The sequence below is a fragment of the Palaemon carinicauda genome, chromosome 17, assembly GCF_036898095.1.
Source record: "Palaemon carinicauda isolate YSFRI2023 chromosome 17, ASM3689809v2, whole genome shotgun sequence".
Lineage (NCBI taxonomy): Eukaryota > Metazoa > Arthropoda > Malacostraca > Decapoda > Palaemonidae > Palaemon > Palaemon carinicauda.
Genome location: NC_090741.1, coordinates 76,901,668 through 76,919,382, shown reverse-complemented (window position 1 = coordinate 76,919,382; position 17,715 = coordinate 76,901,668).

The window sequence follows — 17,715 nt, the reverse complement described above, 5'->3', positions numbered from 1 at the left end:
ATTACCTACTGGTAAACATGGGTATTTACTATCACTACCCACTGGTAAGTATCGGTATTTACTGTCATTACCCAGTGAAGCATCGGTATTTACTGTCATTACTCACTGGTAAACATCGGTATTTACTCTCAGTGCCCACTGGTAAACATCGGTATTTACTATCATTACCCACTGGTAAATATCGGTATTTACTGTCATTACCCAGTGAAGTAATCGGTGTTTACTGTCATTACCCACTGGTAAACATCGGTATTTACTCTCATTGTCAACTGGTAAACATCAGTATTTACTATCATTACCCACTGGTAAACATCGGTATTTACTGTCATTACCCTGTGAAGCAATCGGTATTAACATATGATCGATCCGCAATTCTACTGGCAATAAACATTATTAAAACAATTCAAGATTGGGTGCATCATAAGTTCCTCATCTATACGGATTCAAGAAGTGCAATAAAGGCCCTAATAGGCTACATGCTTAAAAAAAAGCTAGTATTGAATATTAGAGCTCTTTAAATGCTGCTGTGAAATCGGCAACAGATTACCACAAAAGAACATTAAACTACTCGTTCCTGATTATGTAACTGGCATGAAACATTCCATAGTAGCAAAGTGGTATACGATCTGGAGTAATAAATCTGATATTGATGAATTAAAGCAAATTAAACCAATATTTTTACCCTTGGGAATCGTCATGCCAGAAAGATATGGTAATTTTAGCAAAATTGTGCATTGGTCGTACAAAATTGACCTAAGACTATTTTAATTTGTCTCCTCAAGAATATGTACCCCAAGTTCATTGAGTGTAGCACTATTCTAACTATTCAACACAAATCTTATTATTGTACTGTATTTAAAACACATAGGCATTTGTGTTTTGGTCTGAAAACTTTATCTGATATATACCTGAGTCAGAGTATTTTTGTGCTTTAATATTTTAATGTTTCTAAGAAGCACTGGTTTAATAGATATATTTGAATGTCTGTTTATCATACGTTTTAATTTCGAACATTCTTTTATCAAAAAGATTTTATTTATTTGTTTTGTTTCCCGAATTTATTCATCCCAGCTCTATAGTAGTCAAATTTGACTCGTGGGGCTGGTAAATATCGGTCCTTTTAAATTCAGGTGTTACAAGTATCAAAGTAACACCTTGATAGAGTTTATCGTATATGCATTACTGCGATGAGAATCTAAATTGATTGCTACTTTAAATGTTTATTTCTCCCTAGGAATGGATGGATGGATGTAGATAGGACTCCCTTATAATCAAGGGGACCACGGGCTCCTGCGCTTTTGGCACCCCGTATATGGGATAAGGTTGTGAAAGTGAAAGATCATATAGGATGATGATGGGATTTGAGCAACATGACGACCGAGGCTTGAGTCCGAAGCTCAGTTGTCGATTGGCGCCGCAAAGCAGACAAGCCCCTTCCCCCACCCGGTTCCTCTTCGGTCCTAGTTAAAGTTATCTTTTCTTATTACAACCTGAAAAGGGGTTAGCGGTTAGTGTTGTCTGTTTACCTATCCATCGTGCCCTCTGCCTTTAGCTAAACTAACATTTTATTCTTCCTCTCTTACCTGTTGCTGTTTGCCCTTTGTTTTAAGTTTTATTTCTTTGTGTAACTGCAGAGTTCTCCCCATTTGCACTTGGCACTGAATAACTTTCAGTCTCAGGAGCTGAGCAATATTGCCCAAAGGTTCCGTAAATCAAATGAAATCAAAATGTTTTTTTAACATTGACGAATTTCAATAACTAATCCCTTTGACGGACGATAAAACAATATTAACAAATAATATCGTCTACAACTTTGAGAAAATTTGTTAGTAGATCGTTAACGAATGTAAAAATTTCCTAGTGATAGGTCTAGGTCGAATTTTGAATGAACTCAAATATCCCAATTATGATCTTTGTGCTCCAGCTCCCCGGACATTAAAATGGAAGACGCGAGCAAAAACCATAAATCTGCCTATAAAAGCTTCCTAGAAAAAGATGCATCCTCTGAAGAACCACAAGGAGCAGGAGGAGGAGGAGGAGGAGGAGGAGGAGGAGGAGGAGGAGGAGGAAGAATCCAAGAACTAATACAGTTTTGAAAGAAGCTCTCGGAAGACCACGTTAATTCCATGAGGGTCATTACGTCTGCTCCATTAGCCTTTCTCATTATCCGCTAACAGGTTCGTTTACAATTAAGCAAGATGGGGAGTTGGCCCCAGATGACAATTCCTGCAACATTTGTGTGCACGCGCGCGCTCGTTTGAGTGTGTGCGTGTATGTCTAAGAAGTATAAATACAACATCGGTGCGTTGTAGGGAAGTCTTGCTAAGTCAAACCTTCCGCAATAATATTTAGTTTAGTTTGTTTATGTTGTATAGCCTACTTCATTAAGCAATACAGCTGTGCAATGATAATACGTGGTATAAATTGTATTATATATTTATAGATACACACACACACTCCCACACACACATAATATATATACATATGTGTATATATATATATATATATATATATATATATATATATATATATATATATATATATATATATATACACACACATATGTATATCTATATATATATATATATATATATATATATATATATATATATATATATATATATATATATATATATATATATGTTATGCTCATCTCTCTCCGCCCCTCGGGTAGCGTGGGAGAGGAAATATAAGTTTGGACGGGTCGTTTATACTAGTGTATATAGTATATATTTATTATATAAAAATTATCGAATATTATTTTAGTTATCAAGTAACAATTTTACAGAAGATTTCACAGTTTTATCATAAGGCTTACAAGTGATATGAATAATGCTACTGAGTTTAGTCTAAAGATGAAAACTTAGAGTATGGTATTTAAGCGTATTATGGTTTTTCAATTTATTATTCCTAATAGTGATTGGTTACGTGTTCTTAATTTACCTTTTAATACAGCAATGAGAGCTCACGATTATTGTTTAGAGGATTGAAGAAAAAAAAAATTTAATCAGCTTATGGTCTGATTTGCCCTGTAAGAGATTTGTGTTTTCCCTTTGATAACGGATTGAGATGATTATCAACTCTTAAGTTTGGTATTATCAAGGTTTGAAGATTAAATGGGAAGCCGTAGAACTGTTGATGATGATGATGACGATGGCGTGAACAAATAATAATTTTCATAAGAAGAAAAATACGAAGTAGTAGCTAGCATTATATTTTCTTGTTTTTCAAATGCAATAACACCTTTTTATGCGGTATGCATTTTCGCCTAATCGTTAGTCAAAATTCGTGTGTAAAACTATATGCTTCTTAAAGGTAAAAGTTAAATTAAGAAAAGAAGTATGATATACAAAGATGTTGTAAAGGCAGTTAAAAAAATGCCTGCTATTAAAACCTTTCCATCCTAACCTAACTTGACCTAATCTAGGAACCCTTATCCTACTGAGGGCGTGACCTCTTGAACCTAACTTGATTTGAAGTACAATAAGTCATTGAGTGTAATATTGTACATTGCTGGATCCTAATTCTTTAACTTGTTATTGGAGGTCTGTCGCCATGTCTCAAGTTATAAGATTGAATTGTAGTTAACTGGATAATTGAAGGTGTACACCTTGTAACCTTTTTATATGGTTAGAGTTTGGTGAGATCTTGGTGAAAGCAATGCGAGCTATTTCTCTTTCTAGTATTTTCCTTAACTTGATATGTGAAGAAAAGAAACATACTCTGCATATAAAGGGAATTACCACAGAACCATTCATTCTCTCAAAATATAAGAATAAACGGCATATGGCAAATCAAGTAATAATGACATCTATAAAAATGATATTACCTTTGTATTTAAGTTATCAAGTTCACAGTAGCAACCTTCCATAGATGAATATCGGGGAAGAAGGAAGTAGAAAATAGAGAGCAGTCTGAAAAAAAATAAAAGAGACCTTATTCTTCAGCACATGCGCAATAACTTCCGAAGATTTTGTACACCATGTCTTAAGTTACTGAACTTGAAAGCAACCTTCAAAAACTTACGAAGTGGAAATGTTATTCATCTTGTAAATATAGAAATTATTATTCAGTCGACCTTCAAAATCAATAAGGATGGAACACGGTAGTGACTTCCATTACTTTTGTTAACGATAAATTAATACTTCTGTTTTATTAGTAGTGATATTTTTAATAATAATAAAGATAAATTCAGAATGTAGCATTTGCACTTTATGAAAATTACGTAAATCGATACCTACCCGTAAGAGGCTTAACATGTCTATGCCACAGGCATTTTCTCATAAAGAGGAGCAGATCCTCTTAGTAGATTAAAAGTTCCGAAGACCAAGAGAAAATAAAACGCGGATCAGCCTTCCTGGAATCTTTGACCTTTTTGCTTTGTGTGTGTGTGTTTATTACATATATATATATATATATATATATATATATATATATATATATATATGTATATATATATATATATATATATATATATATATATATATATATGTATGTATGTATATATAACACGTTTTTATGTATGTGCATATATAGCCTATATATACATATATACAGTATGTGTGTGTAGTATTACATAACAGATATAACAAATGGAGCTTGTTGCCTTATATATATATATATATATATATATATATATATATATATATATATATATATATATATATATATTAAATTATATGTATATACATATGTACATTAAAATACACAATTTTCCGTGTATTTATGGTAAATAAAATAACCCACAATGTATGAAAAATGAAATTTATTTAGCTTTCGAAGGGACCATCTCCCTTCCTCTTCAGAATACAAATGGTTACAATTTTTTTTAAAAAGAGGTACAGAAAGGTTCTTAGAGTTAAAAAGCCCGTTACGGTCTTACTATGTCTGTTACATAATACTGCCCATAATCATTTAGAAAATTAAATTCAGAGTTACCCAAGAGGCAAAGCAATTAACTAAGCCTGATGTTAAGTGAGACGGCATTAAGCCACTTGCAACATGAAGATAAACAACGATAAGTCTGGTTGATACTTGTATGGGTGACCAATTGAAACCAGGCACCTTGGCATTATATGTTTTCAAAGCCTGATGCGAGATGTAAAAAACATTATGTCAAAAACTCCAACAAGCAATAGAAGTGGTTCAAATTTTTTAAAGAGTTTAAAGGTTCTTCTTGAGCGGCAGAGGCAAGGGACCACTCAAACATAACATCAGGTCCAAGCCCTCTCTCCGTATCAGTTTTTAAAGGTTTAATGGTTACTCCTAAAGGGCAGAGGCAAGGGGCATTGGCAATAATTAGCAGGACAATGCCCTAGTGACTGATCATATATCCTCTATGATCAGCGCCCAGCCCACTTTCCAACCAAGCTAGGACCAGGAAGGCCAGTCAATGGCTGCTGATGACTCACACCCCCATCCTTAGCTCATTAGGATGATGATGTTGCTTACACTACAAGGAACTAGCGTATGTGTGGGGTTTTGAACCCCAGTACAGCAGATCACCAGGTAGGGACGATTCCAACTGGCTATGTCAATCAGGGAAGGTTGTGCAATTACTGCTGATGCCTCCAGAGGCAGACATTTAGACACTCCAACTAGAAGTATCGAGTAGAGCTGGACTCGAGCCCCCGACTCACGAATTTCAAAATAAGGACGTTTCAAATAGACATCAGACACCACTGGACTGACTAATAATACTGGTTTGCCTTTATTGAAATAAGTGCGTTCCGAAGACCAAATGATGATGATGATGATGACAATGATAACGAATTTCTACCTCATTTTGTGACCGATTACCCTGACTCTTCGATGCCAATGTTTTGGGAGAAACATATCATATTGCAAATATGACGCTATCTTGATTTCAATAATATTAGCGAAAATTATAGTAGTATATACCTGACATACCTTCATATTGCAAGGATTGGAAGTACATTAGAATGCTGGATGTTACCCAGTTTCTTATTGCCGGAGGGAAATGCATTTAGTTGACGATATACTGCAAAGAACAAATCTTATTCATATTTCTTATGCTATATAAAAGCCTCAATGATATTGCTAAAATCATTTTTTCTCGGTAATGTAAACTGATGCTATATTTTATTTGCGATAATGTCTTGGCAAAAGGAAACATCCATTTTGTAATATACAGTACTATGATTAGAATCGACTTTCACTTCGTAGTCGTTTTATTATTATATATTGTGTTATCTCCTTATTCTTATATCATGCATGCAGTAATGAAAAAAAATAAAAAGGTAATTTCAGTATTTCATATCCCTTTTTATAATCCATTCTCACTTATCTGACTCCTTAGGGTAGACATATTGCAAAGCTTTATTTGCAATCTTAAAAGATGGTGTTTCAAGTGACCATTCTGACCTTATTGGTCACGCTTCACCTTAATATCAATGAAATTGATATTAATGAATGAACCTGAATGATACAATATATATATATAATATCCATCTTGATTCTGGTCAGGGTAAAAAAAAAAAGTTATGTTGATACATTGATTGTTACTTTTCCTAGGAAGAGTTTAAACCTTTTAAAACACATTTTCATTATTTGTTTTTTTCAGTACAATCTGTATAGAGATGTATTGTGCATGTTATATCCCTTGTGTAAACACTGCTCTGCTTACATCGTACTTTTCATTAGTAGTGCAGCGTTCCTCGTTAATTTTAAATCACGCGTTAAATTCCAATGTCTTTATCGAAGAGAACCTCTTTATTTCCTTAGTTTATTCGACAAAAATACAAAGTAGTTTCAAGCAAATATTAGCATCTAATATTTGGATGAAATGCATTTTCCTTTGATAGAGATGAACGTCCTATTCCATATGCTTATCTGATATTAAAATTTTCAATAATTTGGCTCTAAAATATTGTATGCCTCATAATTATTTATAATGTATGATGAAAGTATATCCAAAATTTTGATGTAGAATATTGTAGGGTTCTCGGGAAAGCATGAATAATTAATATTTTTAGCTGAAGGGTCTTTAGAACAGGTAATGTAATATTATGAGAGCTGAAATTTCACCTTGGATGCTTTTAGTATAATTTATGAGAAAAATTTCATATAATTTTGTGTTTCTTTGTTTAGGAGTTGCTTTTGTTCAGCTCCAACGTTTCCTCTTTCCCTGTAAAATTTACTTGCAGATTTTAAAACAATTTTTATTTACTTCAAATGAAAAGCTGCTTCATTAGTTCGTAGCAAACATTCCATTATTTAAAACATATGTCAGACTTGGTTTTGTTTGTTATTTTATTATGAGAATAATGATAGAGAAATTATGAGTTTTCAGTAAGACATTATCTTTAAAACAAACATAGTTAGTATAATGTACATGAACTTACATAAGCACAAATATATATATATATATATATATATATATATATATATATATATATATATATATATATATATATCATTATCATCATCATCATCATCATCATCTCCTACGCCTATTGACTCAAAGGCCCTCAGTTAGATTTCGCCAATCGTCTCTATCTTGAGCTTTTAATTGAATACTTCATCCATTCAACATCTCCTACTTCACGCTTCATAGTAGTCAGCCATGTAGGCTTGTGTCTTCCAACTTTTCTAGTGCCTTGCAGAGCCCAACCGAACGTTTGGTGAACTCATCTCTCTTAGGAGTGGGAAGAGCTTTCCCAAACTATCTCCATCTACCCACCATCATGATCTCATTATCATATGGCACTCGAGTAATCTTTCTAATAGTTTCATTTTTAATTCTAGTATGTATATATATATATATATATATATATATATATATATATATATATATATATATATATATATATATATATATATTGTGATTTTCTGTATTCTCACACATTTTATACATCTAAAATACTATAAGAGAGACATGAAACAAATCGTACGATCTCAACCAGTTTCATCAATTCCGGGTGTAACATAAAAAGGGAACAAACATGCAACTGTTTTGATAGTGTGCTTTAGAAATGGGTAAGAAGTAACGCTTTTACAATAATTTTACTAAGTTAAGGTTATCCGTTGGTAAATGAAGACCAACTGACAATACTACAAACGTTTTTCTCCCTTTATTCATTCTACCACTTTAATGATAATAGTGTCATCTAAGACAATAAACTGAAGATATGAATGCTCCTCTACACAAAACCATTGCCCATTAGCTCTCACATCAGCTCTATCTTTTGACAACGTGCCCAACTAAAATTCACTGAAAACCCCTACAGATGTGTCGCTTCTATTTATGGAATTAAGCCCGTGGCAGGAGTGCACTACTGTAGGTATTGCTTTACTACAAAATATGCATTTCTTAGATCATACGGGTAGAAGAGACTCTTTGGCTATGGTAAGCAGCTCTTTTAGGAGGACACTCGAAAAATCAAACCATTGTTCTCTAGTCTTGGGGCGTGCCATAGCCTATGCACAATGGTCTTCCGCTTTCTTGGGTAGTGCCATAGCCTTTGCACCATGGTCTTCCATTGCCTTTGGTTAGAGTTCTCTTGCTTGAGGGTACACTTGAGTACACTATTCTATCTTATTTCTCTTATTCTTGTTTTGTTAAAGTTTTTATAGTTTATATCGGGAATAATTATTTTATTGTTGTTATTGTTCTTAAAATATTTTATTTTTCCTTGTTCCCTTTCCTCATTGGGCTATTTCCCTGTTGGAGCCCCTGGGCTTATAGCAGGCATCCTGCTTTCCAAAGTAGGGTTGTAGCTTGGCATATAATAATAATAATAATAATAATAATAATAATAATAATAATAATAATAATAATATCATTATGATTCCGCATGGATAGAGTTGAGGTACTGTGAAATGAGAGCTTTGCCCACTTCCACACTGGACTATAATGATCATATAGGTTTTGACTTCTTCCAATGCCTCTGCTACTATAGTTGGTGGCTGCCTCGTCTTTCCTTTGAAGAGACTGTAGCTCGATCCCAAACTTAAATATACATATATATATATATATATATATATATATATATATATATATATATATATATATATATATATATATATACACACTCACAGTATATATACAAATATTTGTATGTATATATACATATATATATATATATATATATATATACATTTAGATACACAGTATATATACAAATATTTATATATATATATATATATATATATATATATATATATATATATATACATATATATATATATATATATATATATATATATATATATATGTGTGTGTGTGTGTGTGTATGTATGTATTTATATATGAATATATATATATATATATATATATATATATATATATATATATATATATACACATATATATATATATATATATATATATATATATATATATATATATATATATATATATATATATTGTGTGTGTATCTTGATTTTGGTTTTTAAAATAAAGTATACTCGCTCCGTCTAGAAGATCGCAGAAATTATTTTTCGACTAAGGGAAAAATATTGTGTTTACTCTCTAAATATAACCAGTTGACTGCAGTATCATTCTGTGCATATACATTGATACATATGTATATATAGATTCATGTATACCATTGCAGTTGAAGGCGGAATATAATTATTTGTGGAAGGTTGGCGAGAAACACATAATTATCTATGAACAACGCTTCACTATTTATTAGAATATTGGTAATTCAGGAACGCGAACTTACATTTCACTCAATTGAAGTGTCTGCAATGCTGCCGTGGTACTTTATCATTTCGTACGAAGTAGGTGATTTTCAAGCTGAAAATAAAAAGGGAAATAGTGTTTCCGTGTACAGACCGATTTTCTTACCCTCGAACAATAATTGTGAAGAGGAATGACATTTTGTTTAACGTTTCGTATTGGAAACAATGTTAACGGATTCATCATAATGATGATGTTTAATGAGAATCATTATTGTCAAAATGAACTTCATTGTCATGTCAGTTATGTGACGACTGTGTGGGGGAACTCTGTTTTCTGGTTCATAATGACACTGAATGATATCAAAAAGGGAAAAAAATGACATTATATCTCTCGGTTACATCCCCTGAAATAGACATGATCGTCAATATTTCCGTCCCTAGTGAAAATGCTGTTATCAAGTCATAATTTATTATTCTTGATATTATATGTTATTACATAGCTACGTATTTCAATGTTGAAAAGCTATCATACAGATGACATGACTTTAGTACCAAGAGCAGTATCAACATATTTCATACAGTGCACATGATAGTAGAACCAATAACATTCATGCAAATATTAGGGCAGTATCAACAACATCATTCTTACTGATGACATGGAAGTAGTACCAACAGCATTCATACAGAGGCGATGTTAATAGGACCAACAGCATTCATTGTGAGGCTATGGCAGTATGACCATGGAGAGGCATTTCAGTAGCACCATCATAGTAAGGACATGGCAATAGGACCAAGATTGGTACCCTAGAAGACATGGCAGTAACACAAACGGCATCCATGCAGAGAAATGACAGTAGCTCCAACAAAATTGCCATAGAGGACATGACAGTATCAAGAACGTCACTCATGTAGAGTACATTTCGTTGTCATCAACAACAATTATGCAGAGGCTATGTCAGTAGTACATACATACATATACCAAGGCACTTCCCCTAATTTTGGCGGGTAGCCAACATCAACAAAGAAACAAAAACAAAAAGGGGACCTCTACTCTCTACGTTCCTCCCAGCCTAACAAGGGACTCAACCGAGTTCAGCTGGTACTGCTAGGGTGTCACAGCCCACCCTCCCACATTATCCACCACAGATGAAGCTGCATAATGCTGAATCCCCTACTGCTGCTACCTCCACGGTCATCTAAGGCATCTGAGGAAGCAGGAGGGCCTACCGGAACTGCGTCACAATCGCTCGCCATTCATTCCTATTTCTAGCACGCTCTCTTGCCTTGTTCACATCTATCCTCCTATCACCCAGAGCATCCTTCACTCCATCCATCCACCCAAACCTTGGCCTTCCTCTTGTACTTCTCCCATCAACTCTTGCATTCATTACCTTCTTTAGCAGACAGCCATTTTCCATTCTCTCAACATGGCCAAACCACCTCAACACATTCATATCCACTCTAGCTGCTAACTCATTTCTTACACCCGTTCTCACCCTCACCACTTCATTCCTAACCCTACCTACTCGAGATACACCAGCCATACTCCTTAGACACTTCATCTCAAACACATTCAATTTCTGTCTCTCCATCACTTTCATTCCCCACAACTCTGATCCATACATCACAATTGGTACAATCACTTTCTCATATAGAACTCTCTTTACATTCACGCCCAACGCTCTATTTTTTACTACTCACTTAACTGCCCCCAACACTTTGCAACCTTCATTCACTCTCTGACGTACATCTGCTTCCACTCCACCATTTGCTGCAACAACAGACCCCAAGTACTTAAACTGATCCACCTCCTCAAGTAACTCTCCATTCAACATGACATTCAACCTTGCACCACCTTCCCTTCTCGTACATCTCATAACCTTACTCTTACCCACATTAACTCTCAACTTCCTTCTCTCACACACTCTTCCAAATTCTGCCACTAATCGTCCAAGCTTCTCTTCTGTGTCCGCAACCAGTACAGTATCATCCGCAAACAAAAACTGATTTACCTACCATTCATGGTCATTCTCGTCTACTAGTTTTAATCCTCATCCAAGCACTCGAGCATTCACCTCTCTCACCACTCCATCAACATACAAGTTAAACAACCACGGCGACATCACACATCCCTGTCTCAGCCCTACTCTCACCGGAAACCAATCACTCACTTCATTTCCTATCCTAACACATGCTTTACTACCTTTTTAGAAACTTTTCACTGCTTGCAACAACCTTCCACCAACTCCATATAACCTCATTACATTCCACATTGCTTCCCTATCAACTCTATTATACGCTTTCTCCAGATCCATAAACGCAACATACACCTCCTTCCCTTTTGCTAAATATTTCTCGCATATCTGCCTAACTGTAAAAATCTGATTCATACAACCCCTACCTCTTCTAAAACCACCCTGTATTTCTAAGATTGCATTCTCTGTTTTATCCTTGATCCTATTAATCATTACTCTACCATACACTTTTCCAACTATGCTTAATAAACTAATACCTCTTGAATTACAACACTCATGCACATCTCTCTTACCCTTATATAGTGGTACAATACATGCACAAACCCAATCTACTGGTACCATTGACAACACAAAACACATATTAAACAATCTCACCAACCATTCAAGTACAGTCACACACCCCTCCTTCAACATCTCAGCTCTCCTACCATCCATACCAGATGCTTTTCCTACTCTCGTTTCATCTAGTGCTCTCCTCACTTCATCTATTGTAATCTCTCTCTCATTCTTATCTCCCATCACTGTCACCTCAACACCTGCAACAGCAATTATATCTGCCTCCCTATTATCCTCAACATTCAGAAACTTTCAAAATATTCCGCCCACCTTTTCCTTGCCTCCTCTCCTTTTAACAACCTTCCATTTCCATCTTTCACTGTCTCTTCAATTCTTGAGCCAGCCTTCCTTACTCTCTTCACTTCTTTCCAAAACTTCTTCTTATTCTCTTCATATGAATGACCCAATCCCTGACCCCACCTCAGGTCAGCTGCCCTCTTTGCCTCACGTACCTTGCGCTTTACTTCCACATTTTTCTCTTTATATTTTTCATACTTCTCTATACTATTACTCTGCAGCCATTCTTCAAAAGCCCTCTTTTTCTCTTCCACTTTTACCTTCTCTCCTTCATTCCACCATTCACTGCCCTTCCTCATGCTGCCTCCAACAACCTTCTTTCCACACACATCCCTTGCAATCCCAACAAAATTTTCTTTTACTAACTTCCACTCCTCCTCTAAATTGCCAGTTTCTTTTACTTTCACTTCATCATATATCATTTTCATCCTTTCCTGATATTTACTTTTTACCCCCGGTTTTATTAGCTCTTCAACCCTCACTACCTCCCTTTTACATCCACCTACTCTATTCCCCCATTCTTTTGCTACAACTAATTTTCCTTCCACCAAAAAATGATCAGACATACCGTTAGCCATACCCCTAAACACGTGCACGTCTTTCAATCTTCCAAACATTCTTTTAGTTATCAACACATAATACATTAATGCCCTTTCTACTACTCTTCCATTTGCCACTCTTACCTATGTATACTTATTTTTATCTTTCTTTTTGAAAAAGCTATTACTTATCACCATCTCTTGCTCAACACACATATCTACCAGTCTCTCACCACTCTCATTTTCACCTGGTACGCCATACTTCCCAATGACACTTTCTACCTCTCCAACGCCCACTCTAGCATTTAAGTCACCCATGACAACTACAAAATTCCTTCTACCCAGTCCTTCTACACACCTAGTTAATTCAATACAGAACTCATTCCGCTCTTCTTCACTTTTCTTACTACCTGGACCATATGCACTGACAAAAGCCCAACAATCCCTACCAAACTTAACCCTTACTCACATTAACCTAGATGATATCTCCTTCCATTCCACTACTTTACCTGTCATCCATTCACTCAGCAATAAAGCCACACCCTCTCTCGCTCTTTCCCTTTCAATCCCAGACACTCTACCAGATATTTCACCAAACATCACTTCACCCTTTCCTTTTATCTTCGTCTCACACAAGGCCAATACATTCATCCTTCTATTCCTAAACATACTTCCAATTTCACATCTTTTACTCTATCGTACTACATCCACGCACATTCAAACACCCCAAAACTAGAGTGCGGGGAGCAGTCACTCTCCACCCAGCTCCATCTCTTTGTCGATGTCTCACAGGATGTAGATACAGGAGAGGAGGTTCCTAGCACCCTCGTCCTGTCCCTTTTAGTCGCCTCTTACGACACGCGCTATTCTTGTTTTTATGCCCCCGCAGCCACAGGGGAACTATGACATTTACAATGATATAATAAGAACACCAAAAATATTCCTACAAAGGATATATCGGGCCCAGATTCAACGTTCATTTAGATGACCTGGTACTTAAACCAGCATTTTTCGTACCAAGGCATTACAGTAGCAGCAACAGCCTTCATAACTTCCGTACCAACAACCTTCATAAAAATTACTCGCCAGTAACGAGAAAAACATTCATGCAGAAGGCATGGCAATACCAACAACAATCATAGGAAAAGGTTACGAATCAAACCTTCTTTGGAAAACTATATTTCTGCGAAATTTCTTTTGCAAAAACATATGTTGAAGACTTCATTCACGACAGACTTTTTAAAATATTCTTTTAAAAAGTGGTTTAGTTGAAACATTTCTTGAAGAAGGGGTCCGGTCAGACTCTAACTTAAAGAAAAAAAAATGCAAATTTCAAGAGAAATAATTTCAATGAAACTTTTCCAGGAAAGAGGTAGTATTGAGAACCTCTTTAAAACCTTCACTGGGAAATTTAAGCATTGCAAATTTCCCGTGAAAAGGCATTAGCTTCAACCCTTCTCAGATAAAAGATTGGAACATTAAATTGAAGTAATCCCAAAAGAAGGTAGAATAGATAACATCCCTTGAAACAGGGAGATGTGCTAAAAAGGCATCACTGAAACTTTACAAAATGTCGATGGATTTGGCACTTAGGTCTTGGTACTACTAATCCACCTGTGTAGCTATAAATTCGGAAAGTTGTAGTCTTCTACTAGTATCTCTCTATCTTCTATGATATATATTTATATATATATATATATATATATATATATATATATATATTTATTTATACACACACACACACGCACACATATATATATATATATATATATATATATATATATATATATATATATATGTATATATATATATATATATATATATATATATATATACATATGAATATATGTATACATATATAAATATATATATATATATATATATATATATATATATATATATATATATATATATATATATATATATATATATATATATATATATATATTTATATATATATATATATATATATATATATATATATATACATATATATATATATATATATATATATATATATATATATATATATATACATTATATATATATATATATATATATGTGTATATATATAAATATATAAATATATATATATATATATATATATATATATATATATATATATATATATATATATATATATATATATATATATGAATTAACATGTTGTTGAATGCAAATAGTTTAGATTTAACAGAAATTATTTTTCGATGTACAACAATTGCAACGGAACAAACTTGAAATCTATTATGGAATTATTTTGATTTGATTTTCATAAATCAAAGATTTCTCTGTATCCTGTACTGTAGCGTAAATTATTTTATCTTTAATTACTTGTTTAAAAGTACTTATCACTCAGGTAAAGGGAAAAAAGAAAACTCTTTTTTTATTCATAGTTAATTTTCAGAATTCAGAAACATTTTCTTAATCGCTCAAAAATAACAGATTTTCTATCAGTACCCTTCTTTAGAAAATAGTAAGATTTAAGGAAATAATGGGGATTTGTATGATATATAAAACTAATTTTCTGTTTGAAATAAAGTGCATTAAGAAATGTTTGCATGAATAACAACGAAATATATGAAGACTACCTTTATTTATACTTAGGATTTAATAATCAATGGTTTGATGAAAATTTTAACACTGCTATGATCCACATATTTCAATTAGATTGATATTGAGACCCGCCAACCAAGAAAAGCATAGTCAGCGCCGTCTTTCGGAAATAATAACAATAATAATAATAATAATAATAATAATAATAATAATAATAATAATAATAATAATAATAATAATAATAATAATAATAATAATAATGATGATGATGATGAGGATTATATAAAAGTCATTATAATTACACAAGGAAAGGAGATGCATACTTTACACAGAGTTTAAAGAGAACAACCCTGGAGTCTTATCACATTTTAGTAAATTATAAAAGATATTGCCAATTGGTACACCAACATGTGATATAAATCGACATAAAAGTAAATAAAACAGTTCTACAAACTTCACACTACTTGCCCAGGTTATGGAAACTATATGGGACCAATGATAATTTGGGAGCCATATGAAAATTAGATAACAATGAATATAGAAGAGGTTACTCCTGATTCAATAGACCGTAACTAAATTTTTAGGTGCCGTATGATGTTGTAAGTGAGGCTTTAGTTGAAGATAACAGTACACGACACGGAGGCAGATTTACCGCACCTAACAGTAGTTCGTCCTTAGATAGAACACTAGTATGAAGAAAATTTCCCAGTTGTAACCCTCTATAGCGAAAAATCTAAAGAACAATCCATTGCAATAACTATTAATATTGCCAAGCTTTCTGGTCAAGTCACGGTGCCGAAAATGATCCAGGCTTCTCTAGCCCTTGATGATTTTAAACTTTGGTTGCAAAGCTGTGAGCATCATTACATTTTTGTATTCACGACTTTTTGTATCCTATTGCAATATGTCTCTAGATGATTGTGAAAATACCAAGTAAGAACTTTAGGTTATTCTGTTCAATAAGAAAGCGGAAGCAATTAACCTTAATTGATAGAGTTAAAACTAAGTTGAGGATATTAGAAAAAGAAACTTAAAATAAACAAACAAATAAAAAGAAAGCTGGTGCCTTATCACGAGCAGAGGATGATAGATATTTCATGTTCCGAAATCCAGATGAATATTGCACCATACTCAAAGTCAAAGGGAACCATCTAGCATAAATTGTAATCAGCAAATCTTAATTTCCTTTGAAAGCTTGTAATCTGATACGCGGTAATAAACATAATATCAGCCATTATAAACGATATATTATTCAACATTACATACCATTCCACTTTTGATCATGCAAGATGTAATAATGTGACATACTATGCTTGCTTTACCTGTCATAAACGTTAGTTCTCTAATGCTACATCGTTTTGAACTTGAAATTACTCTAATTGTTAGTTTTAATTTCGTGTCATCATTTAGGGATAGGCTTCGTAATTTGATTTGAAGAAAAATTTTAATGAAAGATTATGTACCTGTCAATACGTTGGGGAGAGGAGACTATTGGATTTCCAAGCTATTTTCAAAATGACAGTTTGTAATGTCAGACATTATTATAGTAAGCAGAAGGTCCGTCGTTCAATATTGAACCCATTATAATTAAATTATTTAGCATAAAATGCTGATTGGAATATCTTCTTTATTATTACGTTAATTTGTTTTGAGAACTTAAAATCTGATTGAGAGAAGAAAATTAATTGAATGTTCACAGTTTATATAACGTTAATAATCCAGTTGAAAAAAAAAAAACAGTACTATAGAGTCAAAGTTATAGAAATTATGTAAACGGAAGTAGAATCCAATAGAATTGCCGTTACTTACAATAACGACATAGAAAATCAATGGTTATTGAATATCTATGTTCATGTTGTATATGGAAAATGTTCCTTTATATTACATTGCGTTAAGTGGAAATGTGCAGGTTTCTGTACAAATGAATGTTTTATTTATATTTAATTTTAATAAGCATTGTTACCAAGGAATATTGTCTTGTGAATAGTTGCATAATTGGTTAACAATGCAATGTAAGTTGTTTGATAGTTTCTTTCGGTTTGTGTTGGATTGTTGGTTTCGTTCGTTTTGTTGTTTCTTTTGTC